This window comes from Cupressus sempervirens, chromosome 11, assembly GCF_028749045.1.
Source record: "Cupressus sempervirens isolate cs-2001-9-10 chromosome 11, ASM2874904v1, whole genome shotgun sequence".
In the NCBI taxonomy this organism is placed as follows: domain Eukaryota; kingdom Viridiplantae; phylum Streptophyta; class Pinopsida; order Cupressales; family Cupressaceae; genus Cupressus; species Cupressus sempervirens.
Genome location: NC_143128.1, coordinates 765,338,798 through 765,352,822, shown reverse-complemented (window position 1 = coordinate 765,352,822; position 14,025 = coordinate 765,338,798). Strand labels below are relative to the sequence as shown.

At 35.8% G+C, this 14,025-nt stretch overlaps 1 pseudogene; it reads left to right on the top strand.

Annotated features, from left to right (window-relative positions):
* Positions 1-3,005: 3,005 nt before the first annotated feature.
* LOC149531853 (E3 ubiquitin-protein ligase PUB22 pseudogene) lies at positions 3,006-4,623 on the top strand (annotated as a pseudogene).
* Positions 4,624-14,025: the final 9,402 nt, after the last annotated feature.

Here is a 14,025-nt window from a genome sequence, read left to right as displayed (position 1 = left end):
AAAAGGCTTCCACTTCATCTATGAGAGAAAGGAGAACACAATTAGTGCAAGAAGATGACACTCAAAGTGTTATATCACCTATTTTTAAGGTAGAACCAGTAGTGGATGGTGAAAATATGATGCTTAGGAGAACCTTGATGAAGGTACCTATTGTGGTTGAATCACTAGAGAGAAAGAGCCTATTTAAGACCACTTGCAGGTCTCATGGGAATATTGTAGAGTGATAGTGGACTTTGGCTCCATTGAGATAATAGTATCCATTTAGATGGTAGATAAGTTGAACCTCAAGAGGATACCTCACACCACTTCTTACAAGGTGTCTTCGTTGAACAAGGGCCAACAAATACTAGTGGTTGAGAAGACATTTGTGGACTTTGAGATAGGCGAATACAAGGACAAGGTGTTATGTGACATTTAATGCCTATGGATGCTTGCCATCTTTTGCTAGGGTATCCCTGGTAGTATGATGTGAAGGCTATGCATGATGGAGAGAAAAATAGTTATGTAATAACTAAACAAGGCAAGAAATTTTAGATGGACCCTTTCATTGAGCCTAAAGAGGAGAAATCTGTGGGGTCAAGTGTGATTTTGTTAAGTGGAAAAGAATTCCTAAAGGCTATGAGGAAGGAGAAAGGAGTATGTTTTGCAGCAATGGTAAGGCCTAGACAAGAGACCAAAGAGAAGATTCAAGTACCACAAGGAGTGCAACAATTGTTGGAAAGGTACCATGAAGTAGTCGACAATGGGCTACCTAATGCATTGCCACCTATGAGGGAGGTAAGTCATCAAATAGATTTGATATTAGGTTTAAACCTACCTAACAAGGCAGCCTACAAGATGACACCAAGTCAAAATGCTGAAATAACTTCTTTCTTAGAAATAATTCATTTACCAAGGATATCACTTGATAAATATCACCAAGCTTTTTCCAAAGAACACTTGAAGTCTTCTCTTCAAGATTCAGGATTATTGAATCAACAAAATTAAGTTTTATCAAATCCTTGGATTTTCAATTCATCTTATCCCAATCTTCTTGCAATGTAGTTTGCAGTTTCCTTGAACAAACCAAAATCCATAGATCTCCATCTACAAGCATGTCCTCCATTTTAAGTTTCCACAACTCAAAATTGTTACCATTAAACTTATCCATCTCTACTCTACTAGATGTGATTTCCATATCTAACCTACACCAAGATTATGAATTTCTTTTTCAAAAAAATCTCATTGAAACTAGACTAACATAAAAAAAACCAATCTACCCAACAACAACAACAAAGCTTCTCAGGCTCTGATACCAATTGAAAGGAAGCCAAAGCATAGAAACACTTCCAAATGCTAAATCTAACAGGAGAGATGGTGTTAAAATTTATTTCAAAAAATCTTAAACTACTGCAAACTAAATATACATGTACAAAAAATGGAAACCCTTTCAGGAAAAAACCCACCAGTCAAAGTCTGAGCCAATTGTATTATCAGCAATAAAGTTATGACACAATCTCTGACTATGATATCTAAATCCAAAATAATTCCAGCAGCATAACGACATCTTCAAATATTTCCCTCTATCTCATAGTTCTCTACAACAATGCCTTATACTTATACAGTTTTTGTACAAGAGGAAATAGTTTTTAAATCATCTACATTCAATGCATCTATAAATTATTTTATAAACTTTTTTCACATGCACACCTCACAAAAGGAAACTTCATGTTGTCTTCTCAAGTCTATCATCGTGGAAGGCATCATCTTCATTTATCATCTTTCTAAAGAAGAATAGATAAAATAATAAATCATCATATGACCGAGTCACCTGATCCCAACACATAGTTTTGTGTAGTAATTAATCTTTTAGGATTCCCTACTTAGGAAATCATACTGCTACTCTATTCTATCACATGAGATAAATCATTTTCTAAACATCTGATAATTATCAATAATAATTTTCAAAGTTGGTCACTAGCATTTAAAAAGTGATTTTAAATGAAATAAATTTGTCTAACCTTTCACATTAAAACTAGCGGCATGGTCAATATGGCTTGTTAGTTTTTGTTGAGTCTTGTAATGAGATTTGAAATGATTGTGTAGGATATACAAGATCTTCAAATTTTAGTAAGGTGTTTCAAATTTATTTTATAAAGCCAATACACTTATTTTTATGAGTTGAAGTTGTTTGGTTGAAATGTATTATGTTGAGATTTGTTTTGCTATCATATTAGACCTTTTAATTATTAATTTAAATAAACATTTGATAATATATTTTTTTATTTTTGTTAATATTTATTTGTTAATTTAAATCGTTGTTAATGAATATATTTAACCTCCAAGCTAGTCAAAATTTCATTTAGAAAAATACAAATTTTTAAGTAATAATTAACTTTATTTTTAAAATATTTTATTTAACCTAAATGTTTGAAAGTTTCATTTCAATTACAAATAACTGAAGTTTCATCTCAATTACGATATAAAATTTGAAGAAGGAAAATATTAAAACAATGCTAATAAATAAAAATAAAAATATAAAAAATTTGGTAAATTTAATTTCCGACTTTTTAAATTGATCATAGATATTTTTAAATGCAATAGAACTCTGAACTAATTTAAGTTATAATTGTATTCAAACCTCTTTCGTTGACTACATAAAATATTTATCACGTTGATTCTAATACCACGGCAAAGCTCATTCATCCATTACTTTTTCAACTAAAAGCTCTGGCTCTAAATATAATTTTAAATATCGGACATTAGGTGTGTTATCAACTCATGATTTCATTGTATATTTTTGACAGCAAACATAAAAAGAAAATAAGTTTAGTGGGGCAGCCTAAACTATATCTAGTGTAAGCAATGTGCAGCAGTCCTTGAATAGGTAAGTTATCCTTGACGTTACACCCCAAAGCAATATTTGACTTTTTAGCAACGACCACAGATTTGCAATGGGGGGCGTGACCCTTTCTATCTATAACTGGCAAGCGGATCGACTTTCACCCAACAAACTATAACGCTGCTAACTCCATGATAACGTCGTCCCAGAGATTTTGGAGTGAATTCATTGCCCAAATAATCCACAACCGCATAAGGAAAACCAGATATACCTAAATATATAGTTGCAGAGATAATGGACGAGGAGGTAGAAATCCCCTCGTACTTTGTGTGCTCGATATCGATGCAAATGATGGAGGATCCGGTAACTGTGTGCACGGGCGTCACGTACGAGAGGGAGAGCATAGAGAAATGGATGTACGAGCTCGGCAAAAACACCTGCCCCGCCACAATGCGAACACTGGACAATCGGGAGCTGACACCCAACCACACCCTGCGCCGCCTCATTCACCACTGGTGCGCAGACAACTCCTCCTCTATGGGCATCGCCATAACCGAGCCGCCACTGGATAACAATCGCCTCAGCGAATTGCTGCGAGACATCGAGTCCTTCCCGCCGCCGCCCTTTCTTTCGAAGATGTTGAAAATCCTCAGGAATCTGGCAGAGAGAAATGAGGTCAACAGACGGTTCATCGCTTCGTCGAGAGCACCGGCTGTCCTGATCTCCGTCATTGAAAGCCAATCCGAGGAAACCGTTTGCTACTACGATGTTGCGGTGGCATGCGAAGAGGCCTTGGGTGTTCTTCATGCTCTTCACTTGCCAGACGAGGCATTGGAGCCACTGGCCACGGGTAATTGCCTGGTTTCCCTTGCCTCTGTTCTCAAGAGGGGCACCTCCAACGCCCGCTTTCATGCCGCCATGCTCTTACACAAAGTGTCGATGAAAGGGGTTGAGCGGCTTGTAAAGAACGGAAACGATGATTTGATAGAAGGATTGCTTGAGCTGGTGACGGAAGAGGTTTGCCACAAAGCAACAGTGACCGCCTTGGAAGTGCTAAGCGCAATGAGCATCAACAGCCGGCGCAGCAGAATGAAAGCGATCGAGGTGGGGGCGGTCTCCATCTTAATTGAATCGCTCGCCGAGCAGAGCCACGATACAAAGAAGAGCTGCGAGAGGATGTTGTGTCTTCTGGATGTGTTATGCAGATGCGCAGAAGGAAGGGTTGCTATGGTCGACCACGCCATGGGCGTCCCTATGATCTCTAAGAAGATATTTCGAGTATCTTCGTTGGCTACTGAGAAAGCTGTTCGAATACTTTGGTCGCTTTGTCAATTCTGTCCGTCTGAGCGTGTTTTGGAGGAGGTGTCGCAAGCGGGCGCGGTGACGAAGTTGTTGATGCTCCTGCAGCTTGACTGCACTCCCAAAACTAAGTGCAAGGCAGTGGAGACTCTCAAACTGCATGGTAGCTTCTGGAGGAGCTCATCCTGCGTTCCCTCAGGGATGTATCCTTCAAATTTATGCTAGAAAAATTCTAGACAGCTTAAACGTTAAACATCATACACTGAGGTTTTATTTTATGTGTTTAAATCGCATGGTATCACAGAATATACATGTTGTGAATATGATGATGATAGTAGAAAAGCAGGCGAACCCTTCTATATCAATCGGTAATGGATTTTTAAGCTTTGATTTTTTTCAGTTCTTAGTAATAACGTCAGGATTGTGTGGGATTTTCTTCGTAAAACTGTAGAAATCTGGTTGCGATAACGATTGTATTTAAAGAATATTTGATTACTTTGTAATCCATGGTTTTTTTCCAATGCTTTGATAAAGAATTTTATTTATCCTTGTGTATATATGTGATTTCCCAGTCCAATCTCTTCAAAGTGCATGATATGTATATTGTTGCGACTAGGAATTATCATTCAGATTTTCATTTAATGTAAACTATTTCCTTTGACATGAAGATGGTTTATAATACTCTTCACATAACACGAGGAAAGTTCATGAACTGTAAAAGTGACATAAAACATCTCATTTCAGTATAGTTATAAAAGCTTGTGTTCAAAACATGCACTTTGATTACTCCGATATAAGCTTTTCTCTTTTTGGGTTCATGGCGGTTAAGTGAAAAATAGATCCCTGTTTTAGTTTGATATAATCAGTCCATAGATCCTATAACCTATGTTTTAGAGACAACTACCTGTCAAGGCGGTTGGTGCCACGATAGGCATACCAAATATTGGTCCAATCTGAGGAAGACTTTTTATACCGTTTTTAAAAAGAAAATCAATTATATTTTTGTCCTCGGAAAGGAAGTGAAGACGTCTTCATATCACCTTGTCCACTACACAGGAATGTTGAAGTGGCAAGTGTACATTTTGAGTTACATGAAACAACTCGTTTTGTAGGCTTCTACTGGTTATCAGCGAAACATAAATATCAAGTAGTAAGTAGTTCAGATTACCTTAATATGTTTAAGAAAAACCTGTAAACTAAATGATCTTTAATGTACACACAAAATATTGATATTTATATGTTGCATGTAGTTGAACCAAAAAAAACATATTGCTGAATAGAGGAAAATATTCATAATAAAAATAATGAAAACTTTTAATCGTAAGAATTTACAAATGCTAAAACTTTTGTCAAAGTGGAAAATAGTGGGAATGTAGGAACAAATCAAAAAAAAGAAGTGACATTATTTAGTTAGCTTATAAGAAAATACAGCAATATTAATTTTTCCTTAAATCATGACTAAAAAATGGAAAGTTGGTATGTTGTACTAACATCTTTCACTAAGACAAATCAAGTAGACCAAAGTCTATACAAAGGAAAGAGGAAATAGAGAAAATCATCTATGACATCTATATGACCGCTTAAGTCAAACCAAGTAGACCAAAGTCTATAAAACGGAAAGAGGAAATATAGAAAACCACCTATATATGACCTATATAACCTTTATATGACTACCTTAGACTCCAATCTATTAAACTCCACTCTCCAATATAGTAGATCTCTTATCTTCTGTGGTCTCCGAAGTGAATAAGTGTGTTCCTATGGTTAACCATATCCAATCTCAACAAACACATAATATGCTTGATACCTACACCTAAAGTAATGTGTATATCATCACTTTATATGACTCATATGAAAATGTCTCTCTATATTGTATAAGAGATTGGCTACCATGCTCAATCCCTGTACATATATTCCCCTACTCCCTTCTTTTGATTGGATACTATTTGCATAACTGATAATTATGATGATTGAGGAGATGGTTGACAAAGTTAATTGATGAGAAGAATGTTATAGTGATGTTACATAACAAGCTGATGAAGGTTAGGAAAAGATTTGATGGCAGACAAATCAATTATATGGTCATTATTGATGTCAACTATTTGACTAAGTATTTTAGCATGTTACCACAAAACAATCAAGTAAACAATGAGTTGCAATGTGAATTAAGTGTTGCTATCCTACAATAAGATTGAGATATGAGTCATGATGCTATGTCTATGGTAGCACCTATTTATGTGAAGAATTGAGTAAGTTATGTGTGATGGAATCAAACTAGGTAATTGCTAAAGTACTTAGTGGCAAATAGTTAAATGATATCAATCTTACTAGAAAATAGTTAAGCTCTCCATTATGCAACTACCCTCAAATCATGCACACAGTGAGAAGCAATTTGCTCAAATGCTTCACACTCAAAGGGAATTAGCTGTATTATCAGCAGAAGAGGCCACTATTAAAGAAAAGCTTATGCAAATACAGGCCTCAATTACTCCTCACGTGGAGCTATTACATAAGGAGAAAATGTGCAAAAATAGTCCTGAAGAAGAATCCAAACATTTCTACACATGAAGGACTTGTTGATCTAGCAGCAGAGCTTGCAATCCAACACAAGTCATTGGATATTGCATTGAATAACTGGGATGCAGCTCTCAAAATAATCCTTGAAGTAAATAAAGCATTTTTGGCCAAGCATGGCATTACCATTTAGGACCCTTTGAGATCAATGTCAAAAAGGGGGAGCCAATGAAGGAGATAATATTCTAAGGGGGAGATATATTAAAAGAGACAATATTCAAAGGGGAAGATATATTAAAGGAGGAGAAATGCATATAACAAGAAGATAAGGAGATAACAAGTTCAGAAGTTAAGAACAGGTCAAAGAACAAAGTATATCAGGCAAAATGGCACAAGACATCAAAATTCATGACATAATCAACTTAGGGGGAGTCATAAGGTATATTGTTGTTCACAATATCTTTTTTGAAATTTTGTAAGTGAAGAATGGACACACATAAGGTTTAGATCATGAATGATCAGTTAAGTGTTTTTGACACTCATGTCAAAGGGGGAGATTTTTGATCAAATAAGTAAGATTGACAAATGAGTGTCAAAACACTTAACCATTTTCACTATACATGCCGAGTATACAATGAAAGCCGAGCTAGAATTTCTTCATGTGCTGAGTCACAGATTGTGCCAAGCAAACTATAGTTGCTGCCGAGAAAAACACATTTATGCCGAGCTATACAAAACTCAACATGTGCCGAGTGACTCAGGATCCAACAGGTGCCGAGCAATGAAGAAAACTAACAGATGCCGAGTGACACAATAATTCTATAGGAGCCGAGTAATGCAGAAACATAGTGGATGCTAAGCAATCCAAAATAGATGATGTCGAGCATCAGTATTACTTCATGTACCGAGCAACGCAGGATTAACATAAGAGTTTGTGCCAATACAAACCATGATGTGAAATGGTTATGCATGACTCATGATAGGATAAAAGGATAAGATCAAATCTTCACATCCACCTATGCAATCCTCATGCAGCCAATCAGAAAATTGAAGACTGCATGCAGCCAATAGGTGAATAGGTGAATTTCAAGGGTTTGAGTGGGAATATTTGAATCAAGGATGCATAACGAACCAATAATCTTTATAAGGGAGTCTTGATGCCATTGAACAATGCAAGAGTAAGAAAAGGAGTCAAAAGAAGAAGGAAAAGCAGAGCCTATTGTTAAGGTCATTGCAGAACATTGGTGTCAAAGATTTAGTGGAAAGGACAACATTTACACATCAAGTTGATCAGAACTGAACAAGGAACACAATCAGTAGATTAGATCTAGTAGAGATCAGTGATAGAAGAGAAAATCAAGAGCCTGAGATCAGCATTAGAGATTGCATTAGATTAGGTGTATTATTCTAATACTCTCTCACAATTGTATTACGAATTTTGGAAATCCTATCGAGTTAGGTGGGTTTAATAGCCTTATGTAAATCCTTTAATAGGGTGGCATTCTAAGTTGAATGTTCTTAAGTCCTCTAACAAGGCACACTCCTAACAGGGTGTTGAAATCCTTTAATAGGGTCACATTTAATAGTGTGTTGTAGCCTTTAATAGTGCAGGCCTTTAATAGGGAAAACCATCAGAAGTGGTTGAAATCAATTGCTGCAGTAATTTTGTGGGTATCATCCCCACCCCAGTTTTACCTTATTATTCCTGGAGGGTTTTTGGGTCATCAAAATCTCAAGTGTTATGTGGTGATGCATGTTTGTTTCTCATGATTGTTTAATTTATTATGCATGCATGTTAATTTTAGTTATATGTTATTAAGGATTTAAAATAGGTAAAAAGGCTAGTACTTCTGATTCACCACCCCCTCTCAGAAGCACTCTTCCCATTAAGACATTCCAACAAGCTCATCATCCTTATCCTCCATTCGGTTCACAAAATTTAAGGTAACAAACTTGTTGACTCACATTTGGTGAATCTTTGACTTTTCAAATAATGCAACAACTTGGCACTATTGAAATTTTGGTGCTTGACACATACTGTATTACTCGACACCAACTACTGTTTATTGATGCTTGGCACCTACTGTGGTTTCACTTAGCATCCGCTAAGTTTTTTTGATGCTCGGCGCCTAAACTTTATTGGCTCCTTCTGTATCGTTGGGCACACACTAAATTTTGTATTTGCTCGGCACTAACTAAAAATCTACTCGACATGCACTAGCTTGCTTGGCACATACTAATGAACTTAGTCAAGCTTTGTAGACAACCTTGCTACAACTTATACTTCTAAAGTTTCTAAGTGTGGCCAACCTTTGTATCTTCAAGTATATTGTCTATACATCATTTTATCATTGTCGTAACTAATCCTTATACTTCATTACAAAACCATAACTCAACCTTTCCCTAGGTGCTTTTGTTACATCTTGTTGATTAAATCCTCTTCATCAATCAACTAAGTGATAGTACTTGGATCTTATAAGCAATTGTCATTCTAGCAAATAGGAGGTTTGACATCAATGACAAAAAAATGATTGAAAATATTCTTTATCAACAATCTCCCTCTTTGCAAACAATCTACCTTCTTCAATAATGATCTTTTCAATCGGATTTCCAACAGGAAGCATGCATCAACACTAATGTATTGAGGAAGAATTGAGACCTGACAACTCTCTTGATAGTTGTGTGCCATGACATAGCAAAATAAATGGTATAGTGGTTTGATAATTTCACATCTAGTAAGGGAATGACAAGTAAATATAGATCCTCAGAAAAGGAGAAAAAATATTGTGGAGTAATCATTGCACGATCGAGATGCTTTAAAATTTAGTCAGAGCTAGCCTAAAATTTTGACCGAGTGTGCCAAAACCTGCTATGTTAGCAATGGTTATTATTGGGATAAAAAAAGCCCAATTTATTGTGCATGTAGTACCAAGCTTCCCTTTTCCCAGTTGTCTAGCAAAAAGAAAAAATTACATCTTTTTCAGAGGCCAGTTCAACCATATTGAAGTCACAACACATAACCCAAGTAGTTGGAGGCAATTTGTTAGCCAGCCAACCCCACAATAGAGATCTTTCCACAACATCATTGGGAGCATAAACATTAATGACTCTAAAAGAATGATTGTTAATAGAAAGAAAAAGCCAAATGATTCTATGCATGGGGTCAGAACCATGTGAAATAATAGCAAAATAAAGACGAGATGACAAGAGAGTAACTACACCACCTCTGCTAGCATCATGTTGAGAGGAAAACATAATGCCATCCCACCAAATAATTTGACATGCAAAAGAATGCATGAAACTAGAGATCTTAACTTTTTGCATACAAAGAAAGTCTAAATTACCAAGTCTATGATGGGTATCCTTGACATAGTACTTTCTAGAGAGGTCTGTAAGATCTCTCACATTCTATGATAAAAAATTCATGAAATTTTTTCCATATCTTCCTTGTCCTCAAGAGAGTAGCCATTCTATAAGAAAGTTAAAACTGGTTAAATCTAGAAGGGAAATCCTCTAGACTGATGGTCCGATGTTTCTCCTCTAGTTTCTCAGCACGTCTGGGAGGACTATGAGAATGCTGCAAATTATGAGTCACTATGGAAGAAGTAGCAAGAGGGGTGTGAATCACAATCGAGGTGTTATCGCTAGTGGCTATCTTAATCCCTTGTGAACTAGGTTTCAAACCTGTGAAACACTAGGGTTTGGTTCTGAAAAACAACTTGTGTCCCTACAGTGGTTGGGGTTTGTGCTCCTATTAGGATAGGAGGAACCAAAATAATGGCCACATATGACTATTTAGGAGCCAAGAGAGCCTTGCCCTTGCATCCAAAAGTGGTTCATTCATCTTTTTTCCCTTCTACTGGTTTGGCAGTAACCTCTTTAGGTGAGGGTTTAATCCTAGGCATAGCCAAAGGGTAATCCCTAATCTTGTGTTTCGTTGACTAGTACCTATAACAGGTGTTAGGCAGGTTCAAATAAAGCACCTTTAGAGAGAAGGTTTGGGAACCAATTTGTATTTCCATAGAATCCTTAAGATCCTTGAAAAGATCAACCTTAATGCAAACATGTTTCTTAGGATGAGCATTGAAAAAAGTTCATGTTCCTTTGTAATTCCTTTGCCAAGTGTATTGGCAATGGACTCAATTAAAGGCCAACATGGCAAGGGTGAATCATAGAACTCTACCCACACAGAAGCCCTAAGGTTTTTTTCATTAGAGATAGTGAAATCTCTCGACCATCTTTGAAAAAAAATTAGGGAAGAATGCACAGACCAAGGATCATTGCTAAACATTGCATCTTCTTGTGATGGGTTGGCAAAGAAAACTATAAAAAAACCTTTGGTAAGGTTTTGCATAGCGTCAAGGCAAACTCTATGAGGAGTCCAAGTCCTGTTAACCCATTCTTGGAGCATAGCTTCAGGAGGAGTCCTACCCACAAAATACCCTATTAAGGTATGTTGTTCTAATCAATCTCAAGTAGCATCAAATTCTTACAAGGGAAGGATAATATTAGGATTACCTCATGAAAAACCTTCAGAATTAACTTGTGAGGATGTCTATTCAATGGAGTCGCCATGGCTTTTCGAAGTAGCTGTGTGAACATTAGTATCAACAACTAGGTCACCACTGGCCGGGGCCCATCATAAACTAGCCTAAAAACTCCTATAGTAAATACAATTTGATAGGTGGAAAACACAAAAGGAAAGCTTAGATAGAGAGCTGTACACAAGAAAACTCAAAGATTGCATGAAATTCTAGCAGAGCGAAAAATCTATTCAACCCCTAACTAGTTAACATTATTATTGTAGTAGTGAAGATTTTTGGGTTGCATCCCCACCCTAGTTTTACCTTCACCTTAGAGGGTTTTTTGGTAACAAATATTGTGCTATGTGTTTTTTTTCATACATGTAATTGAACACATTTTTATGTTACAAATGATTTACATTACAAGTTTTACATGCATAAGTTTACTGATAGATATGATTGAATTGATGAAAAATTTAAGTGTTTAAGATTTTGATTTGCCCACCTAACCTTGATGAAAAGTTTAAGTGTTTAAGATTTTGATTCACCCACACCCCCCCACTCTAGATTTTGATTAACCCCACCCTTAATCTTATTTATACCTGTATTAGTCAACAGCTAGATGCTCAAACTATAATATGGGTCATTATTAAAGATTCATCAGTATCCAATGTTATATATTATTTGTAGCACTAGTACATTTGGTACCAAATTCTAGTGGTAGTTTTGTTGCAATTATGCAATCACAACCTTTCACCATCATAATTCTGAAGGCAGACCATAAAAATTATGATGGTGAGAGGTTGCAATGCCAAAATTGAAATAGGACTGCCATCAGAATCTCATACCAAATGTACTAGAGTAGGAATCTAAGGTTTTTTTCTGCTAGCATGTTGAGAATCATATTTTTATTCTTACAAAAGGTGATTCATTTTGGATGGTCATGATTTTATATTTTATGAAGGTTTTATGGTACACTACTTTGATGAATAATTATTTTTATATTCCTCATTCATTTCTCTATGTTTGAAAGACATAAGATAGTACTTTTGATATGGTATTTAAATGATATATATGTGATTTATAGATAGTAACAATTTTCAATTAGAGTTTTGTATATGTACTTTGTAATTAATCATTAATATATTATTTTTAGAGGAAGGGATGAAATACTATTTATCAGGGCACTTCCCTAATTTTGATTTTTGGAGTGATTAGAGGTTATTTAGGTGGATGTGTGTGTGTGCGCGCACGCACGCATGTGCGTGCATGTGTGTGTGCGCACGTCTGTGTGTGTGCGTGTTCAATAAGTTCCAAGAGTCCTTGCAATGCAACTAATCCAAATGTAAGTGCCAAGTTGCTCAATAAGTCAAATATGAATAGGGGTGGGTAACTAAGGTATTTGATTAACAAAATAGATACTAAGTATCATATCTAAGGTCCTACAATGGTCATAGATGGACCTATTTGGGAAAAAAGTCCTAAGGAGCAAAATTGTTCAAAAGTTACAAAATTGCTCAAAAGTTGCTTGAGCAACTTTTGCAATGTTTGCAAGAAATTGTAAATGGTAATTTTGGAGGTTGTAACTATCCATTCTTTGTTATATGAGCATGGAATATCATATTTTGAACGTTGGAATGTTTTACCATTAGATTATGCATGTGTGAGACTACTGTACAAAATATTTTCTAAGATGTTCCATTACTTAATGGTGTAGTACGACTGTGTATGGATTGAAACAAGAGATAAGTTTATTATTTTTTTATTTTAGTATTCCTTGGTTATTTTCCATATTCAAACTTGTGTTGAAGTCATTAGGTTTCCAAGTTACAATATTTTCTTGTTGACTGGCCTAAGCATTACCTCTATAGGGTTGATTGTAAAAAAATGATTGTACAAAAATGTCTCTAACCTAATCACCCATGGTGGAAAATACATGAAGCCTGTGTAATGATCCCATCTTTTGGCCTTCATTTTCTCCAAACTCTAAGTGGAGGATAAGAAGAATTTAAATTAATTTCTTATAAAGTCATTCAATTAAAAATTAAATGTGACTTTGTATTTAATTTATTTAATTATTAATTACAAGGGAGTAGCTTCTAGGGTATGTATTAATTATAAGAAGGACGAAAGCCTCTTGATTTAATTAATTATTGCCAGGGAGGAGTTTTTAGAAAATGCATTAATTATTGGAAGGAGGAAGCTTCTAGCCCTTACAATTAATTAATGTTTTAGTTCCTTCCAAAAAGATGAAGAAAAGGATAAATAGGGCTGAAAGTTTCATTGCTGATCATCGGATGATTATAACTTGCATTTGATAAGAGCTTGGATGTGTGAATCACACTCTTTTATGACAATAGGGGACGTTCATTCTCTGTTGTAACATTCTAGACGTCATTCCCTTAGGGTTTGGCCTTTGCAATACATCTCTTTGTACTTGATTGCAACATATTTTAGAATTAATATAATTTCAGTAGTTGGTTAAGCTTTTAGGCATTCCTAGGTGTCCATTACAGTGGTATCAGAGCTATAAGTCTTGCCATCCTGTGGAGATCATATAGATAGCTAGATAAAGGGAAAATTGTTTGAAAAAATATATATTAGTATAGATCAAGAGGTGATGTTCAGATAGTTATTGGGTACATTAGAGAAGGGGCAACATATGCAATAGGAGCAGAATAGGCAAATGGATATGATGTTGCAGCTTATGGCTAGACAAATGGGCATCAACATTGACGATTTGTATGTTGCTCCAGAGCAAAAGGTAGTCAATTTCTTAGGTGGGATCGAGACACATATAGAGCCAGCCAGTTATGATGTTGGTGATGTGGGCATTTCGGCAGAGTCAGTAGAGACATGCGTGCAAAG